General features: G+C 38.6%; 1 protein-coding gene across 16 annotated transcripts in view; it reads left to right on the top strand.

Annotated features, from left to right (window-relative positions):
* The window catches only part of PAPPA2 (pappalysin 2), a 556,585-nt gene that overhangs the window by 373,387 nt on the left and 166,021 nt on the right, over nt 1–17,177 (top strand). The gene's annotated exons all lie outside the window — the stretch shown is intronic.

Below are 17,177 nucleotides of genomic sequence, written 5' to 3'. Positions count from 1 at the left end.
GGAGAAAAATGCATTGAAGTGAGCTCTACATATAACTCAGATTTTTTCTCCTTTAGGGAAATTGCCAAAATCTCAGTGAAAGTAATAGAGGCAGAGTGGAGAGAAGCAGCCTAAAGCTTGCTTCTCACTACTGAGGAGACAAAAATTAAAGGTCAGGCCTTCTAAGGCATCCAGACTTGAGGGACCAAGCTTCCAGAAAGATAGAAATCATGAAAAAAAATGAGCCTGATAGTCTGCTCATTATTTGAAGATTTTTCTAATTACTAAACTATGCATGCTCAGGGCCAGTGGCCATAAAACAAGTATAAAATAACTGCTAACAGATTAAAAAGCTGAACAGTGATTTCAGGAATCTCATAGTGGAGGGGACAAAAAAATGAAGTTGAGGTCCTATCAAGGAGGGGCTTTGAGATACCCTATGTGTGAGGGAAAATATAAATAGCCTAGCTTACACAAAGCCTAAAATTCAGCCTGAAACACACTTAAATCCCTGTTTGGAGGAAGGTCATCTGCCTATATTTAACTGCTTAACAAAAGAAAATTAAATATGCTCTGGAGGAAGACAATATCATCAAAAGCCTCTACAAGTTTTCATGCACAGTGGCCAGAAATCAGTAAAAAAAAAAAAAAAAAAAAAATTAGCAATTATGCCAGAGATAAGACCAAATGATGGTAAACTAAACTAAACAAAGAAACAAAGAATCACTAAATAAATGCAGACCCACAGATTATCCATATATTGGAGTTACTGAATATTGGCTTAAGATAATTGTGATTAATATGCTCAAAAATAGATAAAAAGGTGAAGAGTGTCTTTAGAAAACTAGAATCTATATTAATGAATCAAATGGAAATTTTAGGACAAAAATACAGTAACTGAAATTAAGAAATTAGTAGATTGGTTTATGAGCAGGAGAAAGGTTTAGTGAACTAGAAAACTGTAGAAAACATACATACTGAAGCTCAGAGAGAAAAAGTGATGGAAAAATATAGAAAACAACTTGGGACATTTGAGATCTGATGAAAAATTCCTAACGTAAATTGGAGTTCTAGAAGAAGAGGAGAAGGATATTGGGGCAGAAATAATATCAGAGATAGCTGCTGAGAATTGTTTCAGGGTGACAAAAAATATTAAACCACAGATTCAAAATGTTTTACAAACCCCAAGAAGGATAAATAGAAAGAAAATCACAACTAGATTCATTATAACAAAAGTGCTGAAAAACCTCAAAAGTAGCCAGAGAAAAAAGTTACGTTACTTTCAAAGGAGCAACAATAAGATTGACAGGCTGACCTTTCAACAGAAACTATGGAAGTCAGAAGACAATAGATGGATATATTTTTTAAAATGCTAAAAGAGAATTATTGCCAATTTATAATACTATGTTCAACAAAAATCTTTTAAAATGAAGAAAAATTAAACATATTTTCAGATAAAAACTGAGATAATTTAAAACCAGCAGTAAAATAAATACTGAAGAAGAAAGCTATCCAAACAGAAAGAAAATGACTCCAAAAGGAAACAGAGGCATGCAAAAAGAAATGAATCACACTAGAAAGGATAAAAATATTAAAAGTAGTAACAATGCCTTTTTGGCTTAAAATATACGTAGAGTTAAAATATGACGACAATGGCACGAAAGACAAGAAGTAAATAAAATTATATAATTTAAGGCCCCTTCTACACCAGTATCTGGAAAAAATACTGATTTATTAATTTTAGATAGCTTATACACACCTTATATTATACAAGAATTAACTCAAAATAGATCATAGACTTAAATATAAAAAGTAAAACTATATAACTTTCAAAAGAAAACATAAGAGAAAATCTTCACGGCAAGACTAGGCGAAGAGTGCTTATATATGACACCCAAAGCATAGTCCATAAAAATGAAAACTGATAAATTGGACTTAATCAAAATTAAAACTTTTTCTCTGAGAAACACTCTGTTAAGATGAACAAGGAGGGCTTCCCTGGTGGTGCAGTGGTTGAGAGTCTGCCTGCCGATGCCGGGTACACGGGTTCGTGCCCCGGTCTGCGGCTGGGCCCGTGAGCCATGGCCGCTGAGCCTGCACGTCCGGAGCCTGTGCTCCGCAACGGGAGAGGCCACAGCAGTGAGAGGCCCGCGTACCGCAAAAAAAAAAAAAAAAAAAGATGAACAAGGAAATGGCAGTCTTAGAGAAATTATTTGCAAAGCACACATCTCGCAAAGGATTTATATCTAGAATATATTAAGAACTTTCAAAACAATAGTAAAACAAACAAATATTCCAGTTAGAAAACGGACAAAAACACAGACATTTTACCAAAGAGAGTATACAGATGGAAAATAAGCACATGAAAAGATATTCAGTATCATTAACCGTTAGGGAAAAGCAAATTAAAACCACAATGAGGTATCACTATACTTATTAGTAGAGCTAAAAAAAAATAATAACAATACAAAATGCTGATGAGGATGCAGAGAAACTGGATATTGCATATATTGCTGATGGGAAAGTAAAATGGCACAGCCACTCTGGAGAACACTTCAGCAGTTTCTTATAAAATTAAACATACACTTACCATATAACCCAGCAGTTGGACTGTTGGACATTTATCCCAGAGAAATGAAAAGATGACTACTCGAAATCCAGCTTTATTTGTAATAGCTCCAAACTGGAAATGATAAAGTGTTCTTCGGTGCTAACTGCTTAAGCAAACTGTGATACATCTGCACAATAGAATATCACACAGCAATAAAAAGAAACAAAGTATTAATACATGGAACAACTTAGTTGGATGTCAAGGATATTATACGGAGTGAAAAAAAAGTCTCACAAGTTGCACGCTTATGATTTAGTGTAGTAGTCTCAAAATTTTATGTGGTATTCTCAAAATTAAAAAAAAAAAACCCCAACAGAGATAGAGAACAAATTAGTCGTTGCTAGGAGTTAGGAATGGGGTGAAGGGTGGTGGGGAGAGGGGTATGTGTGTGGAGTGACTTAAAGGATAATAGAGGAGAAATCTTAACGGTAGTTACACAAAGGTATACATACATGTGATAAAATTGCATAGAACTACACACAAACACACACTTGCACGTGCACACATACACACACATTCACAAGCTTGCACGCAAAAACTGGTGAAATCTAAATAAGGTCTGTGGCCTCTTTGCATGAGCAGAACACTTCACATATAGCAGGTGCTCTTTGAATGCTCACTGATTGAAGGGATGACTGAATAAATGAGTGAAGGTATTAAATTTAAATAGTTTCAAGAAATATTTAAATTATCTCATGAGTCACTGACTCATAATGAATTGCAAAAGAAGCTAGGGATATTTATATTTTATTCTTAAAACTTTTAGGAATAACTAGTTCCCCTACATCATGTTTCTTAATGTGCATTTAAGAAGTAGAAGACTAGCTGAAAATCTGACTCAATATGAAACTTCTCATGTTATTATTTATCTTTTCTTGTTCAGTCATAACTGTGATTGAACAAAGGAATCATATTGACCTAAATCGGGTGTAGAGTAGTACAGACAGCTGGCATAACATGATAGAGGAAGACATTTCGGATTTTCTAAACAGAGTCTTTTCAAGACTCAAGATAAGATTATCTGTGTCAACATTCAAGACCCTGTATTTTGAGGGTCAGCTGAGTGACCTGGCAGATAAGTACGCTATTTTTAAGGCTGAATCCAGTTTCTGACTACAAATGGCTTAAGTCACTATGAGGAAAGACCAAGGTAATCTGTGGTCCATCAACACCATTTCTGGCCTTCAGCATGATTTTGTACTTTTAATGTTGTGGTAATGCAGGGCAGAATTTTTTGTAAGTAAAGTAAATGGATAAATGAGATCCCCTTGAGCTCAGTTGTTTTAATATCTTTAACCTTAGTATACAGCACTTAAACTGAAAACATATCTTCAAAGGCAGAAGACTTAAATTAGTGGTAAACCAGACCTTTTATAAACCATTAATATCATAATTATTTATTTATTCATTCAAAGAAAAACTGTTGAACCTATTTCATGGCGATATCAGAGATAGGATAATTAAAAGAAGTCCACCGTAAAGGTTTGCACAGCACAACTGGGATACAGACATGCAAATACACACTTATAATACTACACGATGCTGCCACACAGGAGGTCAAGTAGGAACATGATGAGAAAGTGCCTGATTGTGCTGAAAACATCAGGGAAGAAGAGAAGAGTTCCCAGAGGAGCTGAGGCTTGAGGGGAGAGTTGAAAGATGAGCAGGAGTTTGCTTGGCAGACAATGAGAGGGCATTCCATAGTGAAAGAAATGGTAGATGCCAAGGTTTAGACTGTTAAAAACCTAGACTTGCTTAGAAGTGGAATGTCCTTGGAATGGCTAGAGCAGAGCTCTTCAAACTTATTCTTGCTCTCTTGTACCTCCCAAAAGACTTTTGAAAAACTCTGTACCACTTCATCGATTTTAAAAGTAGCACCTAAAAATTTAACCATAAGTTTAAATTATAGCAAAGAATATAATTTCTGGCATATTATTTTAAATTATTGACTTTTAAAAATACATTTTAAATCTACTCTTCTAAATGTATCTTTGGTAACATAATAATTTGATAATCATTCATTAGAAAAACTCATGGCCATGCACTTTTTTAACATTGAGAAATTATTCATTGCTCCTTTTTTCTCTTTGAATTTGTTTCCATTTCATTGCTCCTATAGAACTTTATACTAATGTAACATATAAATATACTTTTTTCAAAGTCTTTAGTTAGTCACCTATTTCTCTGCTAAAAACATATTTTGAATAAAAACATAAACATTTTGTGATATTTTTAATTAAAGTTTTTATTTTGAGATCACTGAATAGTCACATATAGTTGTAAGAAATAGTACAAAGAGATTCCACATATCCTTTACCCATTTTCCTCTGGTGGTAGTACCTTGCAAATCTGTAATACAATATCACAAGCAGTATATTAACATTGATATTGATCATAAGTTATAACATGTTAAAAATTTGTTCTCAATTGAGTTAGCTTTTGAAATGATTCCTTGTCCAAAATTGATCAAAACAATATTTTTAAATGTTGATTAATGACTAGTAAACAAAGTGGAAAATACATATTTAATGAGCCAAGAGTGGCTTTTCTCTCCCAGATTAGTTCTTGTGTCAGTGGATGAAGAGTAATTATTGTTATAATAAGACAGGATTTAGCATCATTTATATTGCTTTTTTTTTCTTTTATAGCTCTAAGTACTGAGCAACTTTGTTCACATAAATAAGTAGATGGGGAAAAAAGAGTTCTGTTTGATTGAGTGGATGATGATGCCAAGGTAGAAAATATAGAAAAAGCAGGAGCAAAGGGGGAGGCAGTTTGGCTTTGGAGGTGTTGAATTTGGGATCTCTACAAATTTGACCACTTCCACAAAAGCAGAAGGAGGAGCAGGATTCAGGCGTGTACCAGACAACAAAGGAGAGAGGGGTTTGAGAAAGTCCCTTGTGGCCCACAAATATGACTGCTTCAGAGTGATGAAGTACATACAAGAGCTTCTTGGCCAGGTTAGAGAGGACAGTCGGTCACTCTCTGGCACAGAAGTTAGGCACTTCAGAGTGTTCTGAGCCAACCATCTTCCTTAATTGTTCTAGGGAATGTCTGTACTGCCAAGGAACATTCAGAGATCCTGATCAGATCATAAGCAACATGCCTCAATACATGGGACCCAAGAACCTTGTGGGAGGGAACTTGAACCTGGCTCACAATGGGGCTTTAGACACATGGGATCTTCCAAGGAGTCCAGATAATGTGACCCTCGGAGGAAAAAAAATGTCTTCAAGTGATAGAGTGGGCTATGGCTTCCGAAAGATAGGAAGAAATGTATCTTGAGCAGGTCACCTCATATATAAAATGGGACTAACAAGCATGAGGAAGACTACCTGGCACATAGTAGGGCTTCAATAAATATTAGCTCCATTAGGAGTAGTAGCAGCAGCAGCAATAGAAGTTCCAAATACCATGGCTGCTGTTGCTGGTTGGGCCCTTAGCTTCCCGCCTACTTCATCTCCATCCTAGAGATTTTCAGTGCCCTAGAAAGATGTTGGCTTTCTAGGGAAGAAAAAAAAAAGTGTTTTTAGGTGTCCAATTGCCTGCAATGGTAAAGCAGCTTATAAGAAACAAAGGGAGGCTCCTTATAAGTCACAGAAGGAAAGAATAAGTGATTGTTGGCAGTTTGGGGGAGACGGGTAGTGCCTGATGAGGGTCTGTGGGTGTCATGGGGCCAGATGGACTGGAGAACAGCTACCACAGGGGTGATGCAGATGTGGCAGGCATCTGGCAGAAAGCAAAGCAATAGCTGCATGAGGGGGTAAGGGGAAGACAAAAGCAGCAGACATGAGCTCTGAGGGGAGATATCCTTCCCTCACCTAGAACTTTTATAGGGGATCCCCTCACCCAAACAAAGCTTGACTTCCTCCTAACCAAACAGTTGACATTGAGATTAGGGTGTTACATCAATTGTGACACATTTATGCACAATGCGGGTGAGAAATAGACATTGATTTGGCAAGTGGGAAGTCTCTGTTAATCTCAGCCTAATTGTTTCTGTGGAGTATGGGTGCAGGAGCCAGCGTGGGAGAGGTAGAAGAATCCACAGGAGGTAAAGGGAAGCACACTCTGGTGCAACAAATCACTGAATGGTTGGGCTAGAGCAAAGCAATTTTGTTCCTCTCCACTCTGTCCCCTCTTCACTATGCCAGAGTGGAGTGATTCTTCCCCAAGACGAGGAATAAACAGGACATGTAAACTGGAGCACACCATGTCCATATGAAGACTTAGAGCATCATTAATGAGGCAGGCTACAGGACATGAACAGGATGAGGACTGTTCCTTGGAATTACTCACTGGCTGCTACTGTAGATTATTTGTCAGCAAATGGGGTAATTTTAGGTGCCTTGGGGTTTCAAACATAGTGAACACTCTTGGATATTGAAACTTTGGAAAAAATTATCCTAGGGTATGAACTAAATGCCCTGAAATTGGGGTGTCCCAAAGATAGGTTTATACGTTTATAAGTAGGTGGAATAAATAATCACCTTTGTGTGTGATGCCTTGAAAGATCTCCTTTCTTAAAATATGTCCTAGTAATCATTGAATCTTTAGTGCCCAGAACAGTACCTGACACTGAATAGATGCTCAATAAATGCTGAATTGGTAAATCAATTGTAGAAAATATCTTTCCCATTTGTACTCTGTAGTATGAGGTTGTGGGTGTTTGAAGCACCACTGTCATCCAGAAACAAGGAAAGGAGTACATCATGAGTCTCCAAGGCCTCAGTGATAACATCTTCAGTTTTCGTTAATCAAATGACTTTTCTCCCATGGTATGGGAGGCGTTAGAAAGCCCGGAGTGAGGGAGGCATCCATGTGATACTGGGAGTATCTAATGAGGAGGAAGCGCCACGTGGCCTTGGCTTCAGAGTGGTCCAGCCTGAACACCAGTTCTTCTTCTCCAGATTACAGGTTCTTCTTCCGTAGCTTGGGCAGGGCTAGTGGTGTTCACCTGTCCCCGATGCCAGGCCTAGGGCGAGGCTCCACCCCCGTCCCGCCCCCAACCCTGTGGGAGGCTGGGCCACATTGCAGTTCTGAGTCCCCAGGGGCCACAGCCGAGGAGAGTGAGGTGGCTGAGCCCTGGATAGCTGAGGAGATATTGAAAGAACAATGGCAATAGAAAATCAATACAACATGAAAACAGGAATCTGCTTCCTGAATGGATTGGAAAATCAGGGACTAGTAGAAGGCTAGCAGACCACACAAAAACACTCCTCCATTCTTTGTTGCTGTGGCTGACAGGGTCTTGGTGCTCCAGCCAGGTTTCAGGCCTGAGCCTCTGAGGTGGGAGTGCTGAGTTCAGGACATTGAACCACCAGAGACCTCCCAGCCCCATGTCTCCCAGAGATCTCCATCTCAAGGCTAAAACCCAGCTCCACTCAACGACCAGCAAGCTCCAGTGCTGGATACTCCATGCCAAATAACTAGCAAGACAGGACTACAACCCCACCCATTAGCAGAGAGGCTGCCTAAAATCATATTAAGTTCACAGACACCCCAAAACACACCACTGGATGTAGTTTGGCACCAGAAAGACAAGATCCAGCCTCATCCACCAGAACACAGGCACGAGTCCTCTCCACCAGGAAGCCTACACAACCCACTGAACCAACCTCACCCACTGCGGGCAGACACCAAAAACAATGGGAACTACAAACATGCAGCCTGAGAAAAGGAGACCCCAAAGGCAGTAAGTTAAGCAAAATGAGAAAATAGAGAAATACACAGCAAATGAAGGATCAAAGTAAAAACCCACCAGACCAAACAAATGAACAGGAAATAGGCAGCTTACCTGAAAAAGAATTCAGAGTAATGATAGTAAAGATGATCCAAAATCTTGGAAATGGAATGGAGAAAATAAAAGAAACATTTAAGAAGGACCTGGAAGAACTAAAGAGCAAACAAACAATGATGAACAACACAATAAATGAAATTAAAAGTTCACTAGAAGGAATCAATAGCATAATAACTGAGGCAGAAGAACGGATAATTGACCTGAAAGATAAAATAGTGGAAATAACTACCACAGAGCAGAATAAAGAGGAAAAGAATGAAAAGAATTGAGGACAGTCTCAGAGACTTCTGGGACAACATTAAACGAACCAACATTCGAATTATAAGGCTCACAGAATAAGAGAAAAAGAAAGGGACTGAGAAAATATTTGAAGAGATTATAGTTGAAAACTTCCTTAATCTGGGAAAGGAAATAGTCAATCAAGTCCAGAAAGCACAGAGAGTCCCATACAGGATTAATTCAAGGAGAAACACGCCAAGACACATATTAATCAAACTATCAAAAATTAAATACAAAGAAAAAATATTAAAAGCAGCAAGGGAAAGCAACAAATAGCATACAAGGGAATCCCCATAAGGTTAACAGCTGATCTTTCAGCAGAAAATCTGCAAGCCAGACGGGAATGGTAGGACATATTTAAAGTGATGAAAGGGGAAAACCTACAACAAAGATTACTCTACTCAGCAAGGAACTCATTCAGATTCGACAGAGAAATTAAAACCTTTACAGACAAGCAAAAGCTAAGAGAATTCAGTACCACCAAACCAGCTTTACAACAAATGCTAAAGGAACTTCTCTATGCAGGAAACACAAGAGAAGGAAAAGACCTACAATAACAAGCCCAAAACAGTTAAGAAAATGGTAATAGGAACATACATAAAGGATAACTACCTTAAATGTAAATGGATTAAATGCTCCAACCAAGAGACATAGACTGGCTGAATGGATACAAAAGCACAACCTGTATATATGCTGTCTACAAGAGACCCACTTCAGACCTAGGGACACATACAGACTGAAAGTGAGGGGATGGAAAAAGATATTCCATGCAAATGGAAATCAAAAGAAAGATGGAGTGCCAATTCTAACATCAAAAAATAGACTTTAAAATAAAGACTATTCCAAGAGAGAAAGAAGGACACTACATAATGATCAATCTTGGATTGATCAAGGGATCAATCCAAGAAGAAGATATAATGATTATAAATATTTATGCACCCAACATAGGGGCACTCAATACATAAGGCAAATGCTAACAGCCATAAAAGGGGAGATCGACAGTAAAACAATCATAGTGGGGGACTTTAACACTCCACTTTCATCAATGGACAGATCATCCAAAATGAAAATAAACAAGGAAACACAAGCTTTAAATGACACCTTAAACAAGATGGACTTAATTGATATTTATAGGACATTCCATCCAAAAACAACAGAATACACTTTCTTCTCAAGTGCTTATGGAACATTCTCCAGGATAGATCATATCTTGGGTCACAAATCAAGCCTTGGTAAATTTAAGAAAATTGAAATCATATCAAGTATCTTTTCCGACCACAACACTATGAGACTAGATATCAATTACAGAAAAAATCTGTAAAAAATACAAATACATAGAGGCTAAGCAACACACTACTAAATAACAAAGAGATCACTGAAGAAATCAAAGAGGAAATCAAAAAATACCTAGAAACAAATGACAATGAAAAAACGACAACGCAAAACCTATGCAATGCAGCAAAAGCATTTCTAAGAGGGGAGTTTAGAGCAATACAGTCCTACCTCAAGAAACAAGAAAAATCTCAGATAAACAACCTAACCTTACAGCTAAAGCAATTAGAAAAAGAAGAACAAAAAGAACCACAAATATTGCAGAAGAAAAGAAATCATAAAGATCAGATCAGAAATAAATGAAAAAGAAATGAAGGAAACGATAGCAAAGATCAATAAAACTAAAAGCTGGCTCTTTGAGAAGATAAACAAAATTGATAAACCATTAGCCAGACTCATCAAGAAAAAAAAAGGGAGAAGACTCAAATCAATAGAATTAGAAAAGATAAAGGAGAAGTAACAGCTGACCCTGCAGAAATACAAAGAATCATGAGGGATTACTACAAGCAACTATATGCCAATAAAATGGACAACCTGGAAGAAATAGGCAAATTCTTAGAAAAGCACAACCTTCCGAGACTGAAGCAGGAAGAAATAGAAAATATAAACAGACCAATCACAAGCACCGAAATGGAAACTCTGATTAAACATCTTCCAACAAAAAAAAGCCCAGGACCAGATATATTGACAGGTGAATTCTATCAAACATTTAGAGAAGAGCTAACACCTATCCTTCTCACACTCTTCCAAACTATAGCAGAGGGAGGAACATTCGCGAACTCATTCTATGAGGCCACCATCAACCTGATACCAAAACCAGACAAAGCTGTCACAAAGAAATAAAACTACAGGCCAATATCACTGATGAACATAGATGCAAAAATCCTCAACAAAATACTAGCAAACAGAATCCAACAACACATTAAAAGGATCATACACCATGATCAAATGCAGTTTATCCCAGGAATGCAAGGACTCTTCAATATACGCAAATCAATCAATGTGATAAACCGTGTTAACAAATTGAAGGATAAAACCATATGATCACCTCAATAGATGCAGAAAAAGCTTTTGACAAAATTCAACACCCGTTTATGATAAAATGCCTCCAGAAAGTAGGCATAGAGGGAACTTACCTCAACATAATAAAGGCCATTTATGACAATCCCACAGCCAACATCATTCTCAATGGTGAAAAACTGAAACCATTTCCACTAAGATTAGGAACAAGGCAAGGTGGCCCTCTCTCACCACTATTATTCAACACAGTTTTGGAAGCTTTAGCCACAGCAATCAGAGAAGAAAAAGAAATAACATGAATCCAAATCGGAAAAGAAGAAATACAACTGTCACTGTTTGCAGATGACAGAATACTATACATATAGAATCCTAAAGATGCTACCAGAAAACTACTAGAGCTAATCAATGCATTGGGGAAAGTTGCAGGATACAAAATTAATGCACAGAAATGTCTTGCATTCATATACACTAATGATGAAAAATCTGAAAGAGAAATTAAGGAAACACTCCCATTTACCATTGCAACAAAAAGAATAAAATACCTAGGAATAAACCTAACTAAGGAGACAAAATACCTGTATGCAGAAAACTATAAGACATTGATGCAAGAAAGTAAAGATGATACAAACAGATGGAGAGATATACCGTGTTCTGGGATAGGAAGAATCAACATTGTGAAAATGACTATAATACCCAAAGCAATCTACAGATTCAGCTCAATCCCTTTCAATCTACCAATGGCATTTTTCATAGAACAAGAACAAAAAATTTCACAATTTGTATGGAAACACATAAGACCCCGAATAGCCAAAGCAATCTTGAGAAAGAAAAACACAGCTGGAGGAATCAGGCTCTCTGACGTCAGACTATACTACAAAGCTACACTAATCAAGACAGTATGGTACTGGCACAAAAACAGAAATACAGATCAATGGAACAGGACAGAAAGCCCAGAGATAAATCCAAGCACATATGCTCACCTTATCTTTGATAAAGGAGGCAAGAATATACAATGGAGAAAAGACAGCCTCTTCAATAAGTGGTGCTGGGAAAACTGGACAGCTACATGTAAAAGAATGAAATTAGAACACTCCCTAATACCATACACAAAAATAAACTCAAATTGGATTAAAGACCTAAATGTAAGGCCAGAGACTATAAAACTCTTAGAGGAAAATATATGCAGAACACTCTATGATTTAAATCACAGCAAGATCCTTTTAGGCCCACCTCCTAGAGAAATGGAAATACAAACAAAAATCAACAAATGGGACCTAATGAAACTTAAAAGCTTTTGCACAGCAAAGGAAACCATAAACAAGATGAAAAGACATCCCTCAGAATGGGATAAAATATTTGCCCAAAAATGGGCAGAAGACCTAAGTAGACATTTCTCCAAAGAAGATATACAGATTGCCAACAAACACATGAAAGGATACTCAACATCACTAATCATTAGAGAAATGCAGATCAAAACCACAATGAGGTATCACCTCACACCAGTCAGAATGACCATCATCAAAAAATCTACAAACTGTAAATGCTGGAGAGGGTGTGGAGAAAAGGGAACCCTCCTGCACTGTTGGTGGGAATGTAAATTGATACAGCCACTATGGAGAACAGTATGGAGGTTCCTTAAAAAGCTAAATATAGAACTACCATATGACCCAGCAATCCCACTACTGGGCATATACCCAGAGAAAACCATAATTCAAATAGAGTCATGTTCCACAATGTTCATTGCAGCTCTATTTACAATAGCCAGAACATGGAAGCAACCTAAGTGTCCACTGACAGATGAATGGATAAAGAAGGTGTGGTACATATATACAATGGAATTTTACCCAGCCATAAAAAGAAACGAAATTGAGTTATTTGTAGTGAGGTGGATGGACCTTGAGTCTGTCATACAGAGTGAAGTAAGTCAGAAAGATAAAAACAAATACCGTATGCTAACACATATATATGGAATCTAAGAAAAAAAAAAGAAAAAGGTTCTGAAGAACCTAGGGGCAGGACAGGAATAAAGATGCAGATGCAGAGAATGGACTTGAGGACACGAGCAGGGGGAAGTGTAAGCTGGGATGAAGTGAGAGAGTGGCATGGACATATATACTCTACCAAATGTGAAATATATAGCTTGTGGGAAGCAGCCGCATAGCACAGGGAGATCAGCTCCGTGTTTTGTGACCACCTAGAGGGGTGAGTTAGGGAGGGTGGGAGGGAGACACAAGAGGGAGGAGATATGGGGATATATGTATACGTATAGCTGGTTCACTTTGTTATACAGCAGAAACTAGCACAGCAATGTAAAGCAATTATACTCCGATAAAGATGTTAAAAAAAAAAAAAAGCAAGACTGGAGTGCTTGCCAGTTGTGGGTAGGAGTGGCTGAAAAAGTTTAAAAGGAGATAAAAAATGACATCAGACTTTGCAAAACCTTTACCCTCTACACATTCTTCTCTTTGTTCAGTCTTGTCCAGAACTAGGACTTCTTTCTAATGAGACCACAGGCTGTAAAACTAAGAAGCCAATATAAGATTTGGAGATGAATGGTTCCTGGGCTGGTTCTGTTAAAAGTTTGCTTCAAAAAAAAAAAAAAAAAAAAGTTTGCTTCATTTTCTAAGCACTTGTGATTTTTTTTAACCTTTTCCATTTCTTTCTTTCCCTTTGTCTGTCAGCCCACCTCTGCCACTTTCTTCCCTTGCCCTGCTCCAAAGTGCTCCTTCCTTGGACCCCCACACATTTTGATAGCTTTGTCACTTCCTTGCAGAGTGTGATTGGGGGAGTGTGTCTCAGCCAGTAACTGGAAGTAATTATGGAGGCACCTGCAGACCAGCTCTGAACCTCCTTGTTTTATGGGCATATAACATTCAGCCCTAAAAGTTTTACAGAACTCTTTTAAAGTCATTTCAACTCATGTCCTTTCCTCAAGCTGCCTGGGTTTCCTTTTTGTTTTGTTTTGTTTTTAATAGAAGTGACTTTGGGATTCATTCTCTTTGCCACGTGCTACTCTGGCGGTCTTGTGCTTAAGCTGGGAAAAGCCAGTTGGAACTTGGATACAGCATCACTTTGGGAGCTTGGCTGTCTGCTACTGAGATTTAATCTTTTAATCAGCAACTTCTCTCTTTTCTTCCCCTGCACCATCCTCTGGACCACACAACAACCCTGTCTTAGTGTTTTAGTTCGTCTCTTATAATCAAGGCTGAAAGTTCTCCTAAGAAGGTATTTGTGCTCCCCGCCAGTCCATTAAGCAACAGCTGCACCACACATGGCCACCAGTTGCTAAATCCAGAAAGCCCCATTCATATTATGTTCTATGTACAAGTAAGTGGTACTGGCATGTAGTGAGTTCACGTTCCAGTACAACATTCAGGTATGCAAGAAATGTAACTTTTATTTATTCTTCTATAATGAACTTTATACTTGTTTTGAGCCCCGCTGTTGCTGGGTAGTAGAGATTTATTCTTAGTCAATTGAGTTTCTTTTGCCTGGGTCTGTATCTAACTGCAGAGCTGACTTATAAATGCCAAGGCCATAGATGGAAGGATCCATTTTGTCCTTAGTCATTAGGTGATGCTGGTAACCCAAGATGACCCTTGTTCCTATCACAGGGTCCTTCACCTTCAGGAATTCTCTGGAAGGCTCTCTATCACCCTGCCCTCTTAGCCTCACTGGTCAGCATTATTCTTTAGAACTAGGCTCCTTACTCAGGAATCCATCACTGGAATGAGGAAAAAAACCCCTGTTGTCAGATCACATGCACCTATTTTGAATCTTTATCCCTTTACTGGGATCTCAAAAGAGGGATTACAATCCATTTTATCTGGACCAACCACCATCTATACATTCCCATTATTTCCTTTTTACCTCTTTTCCTCCAGCTTAGGAGAATCTTTTCTAGGCTAAAATGTGGTGGTAGTGTTGGTAATGTCAGGCAAGGATTACTTTCCTCCATTTATCCATCATGCTGGCTAAACCATGGAGTCCTCTCAGGGAATGGTATAGGTTTTGGAAATCTCACATCCAGAAAAGGACTTCTTTCCTTGCTTTTCACTCTGTAATGTAAGGTAATGAATGAATGCAGGTAATGAACATATGCAAGAGAGTCTGGCAGTAGGGTAAGGGGGAGGGAGGCAAGGAACCACTTGGGTGAAATGTTAGTATTTCCAAAATGTTGCCCCTCAATTCACACTATTACTTCAAAATTTCTCCTGAGTGGGCGCTCTTGGTCTGGTGGTCAGTCCCTAGGAAGCCTTGTAGGACAGGCGTTGGGGAGGTGAATGAGAGTAGAGAGAGTCTAATAGTGTCTCAGAGTGAAGACTGAAGGGCCAAGGTATGGTTGAAACATATATCGACATGTCTTTCTACTTCCTGTTTCAAAATGGCAGGTGAGAGCAGAGAACACGAGGGAAGGAATTCTACTGTAGGAAAGGGAATCCCATCCCTCCCATCCTATCACCACATTTATCCCTCAATTATGTTTTAATTTTATCCTTCCAGATGAGAAAAGACAAAAATGAACAGTGTTTTTTGTTTTGTTTGGTTTTTTGCGGTACGCGGGCCTCTCACTGCTGTGGCCTCTCCCGTTGCGGAGCACAGGCTCCGGACGCGCAGGCTCAGCGACCATGGCTCACGGGCGCAGCCGCTCCGCGGCATGTGGGATCTTCCCAGACCGGGGCACGAACCTGTGTCCCCCTGCATCGGCAGGCGGACTCTCAACCACTGCGCCACCAGGGAAGCCCTGAACAGTGGTTTTGAGTGTAGGAAATGATAATTATAGTCTCTAAAACTAGAGAAGTAGGAAGGAAAAGGTCATTGACACTACTTAAAAAGGGGTCCTTGAACCTACCAGCAAGGTCTATGAAGAATTAAGCCTACTGTCCCAATCCCTTAAGATTTCCTTTCCTCTCACAGTCACTAATTTCAGGCTACTGCAAATAATTTTTGAATGCCAGTATGCTGTCTATGAAGAGAATGGGCACTTGTCTATCTGCAACTCTATCCAATTCATTTCTGTCTTCTGGGTGTCCCTGGCTCTTAAGATCAGAATAACATGGAAATAAAGTGTGAGCAGCTTAGAGGCAAATCAGAGCTCCTTATGTGAGGGTATTTGTCTACCTTGCCTGATGATGTCTGGTATCACTCTGTGAGGTCTGCCCAGTTTGTGGTCAGACCCTAGCTTTCATTTTCTTGGTGAATGAAGATGGTGAGGTGGGAGCCAGTGAGGGGTGGGAGCAAATGAGTGTGTGTGACCAGGCTGCATTAGGTAATTATAATAATATTGACAAATAGTCTAATACACATTTTGAATTACATTGTTCTGAAAAATAAGCTAAATGCTTATTTATCTGCATCACTGTCACTACTTCAATTTTTATAACAACCCTTTGAGGTAGGAACTCTTGTTATTTCCATTGAACAGATCGGGAAATAGCCTTAGCACTTTTAAAGAATGTCCCCCTAAATAAATATCAATACATTTCCAGTGAGAGTCCACAGCCAAAGAAGGAGCCCGGGTCACTCCAAAGGCCACTTAGTGTGAGAGAGGCTTCTGTGCAATGGTGTAAGGACCCACTTGTAACCTCTCGGAGTGTGACCCATGTTGTTGGTAACGAAAATGGAGGAAAGTGTGGGGCATAAGTACCCACTTCAGAAGATGATGCTGGTTTGCTTGAATATTAAAAATAGTCCTGGAAGGTAGGATTTTGTACTACCTTTTCCTGATTTCTATTAAGTTCCTCCTGGAAAAGAATTGCTCATTCCCCTGTGAGGGTAGGTTGAACCCAAGGGACAGAGAGGACAGGAAGGAGTTGCCACTCTTGGGACTTGGTTTTTACTTATTATATATCATGTCTTCTTCCTTCTTTTTTTAAAATTGAAATATGATTTACAATGTTGTGTTAATTTCAGGTGTACAGCAAAGTGATATATATATATATATATATGTATATACTTTTTCAGATTCTTTTCCATTATAGGTTATTACAAGATACTGAATATAGTCCCCTGTGCTATACAGTAGGTCCCTATTGTTTACCTATTTTATACATAGTAGCGCGTATACATTAAGCCCATACTCCTAATTTATCCCTCCCCCACCTTTACCCTTTGGTAACCATAAGTTTGTTTTCTATATCTGTGAGTCTATTTCTG

This window comes from Monodon monoceros, unplaced genomic scaffold, assembly GCF_005190385.1.
Source record: "Monodon monoceros isolate NGI ecotype Baffin Bay Population unplaced genomic scaffold, NGI_Narwhal_1 Super_Scaffold_18, whole genome shotgun sequence".
NCBI lineage: Eukaryota > Metazoa > Chordata > Mammalia > Artiodactyla > Monodontidae > Monodon > Monodon monoceros.
The sequence above is the reverse complement of the archived record's forward strand: the minus strand, read 5'-3'. Positions and strand labels throughout refer to the sequence as shown.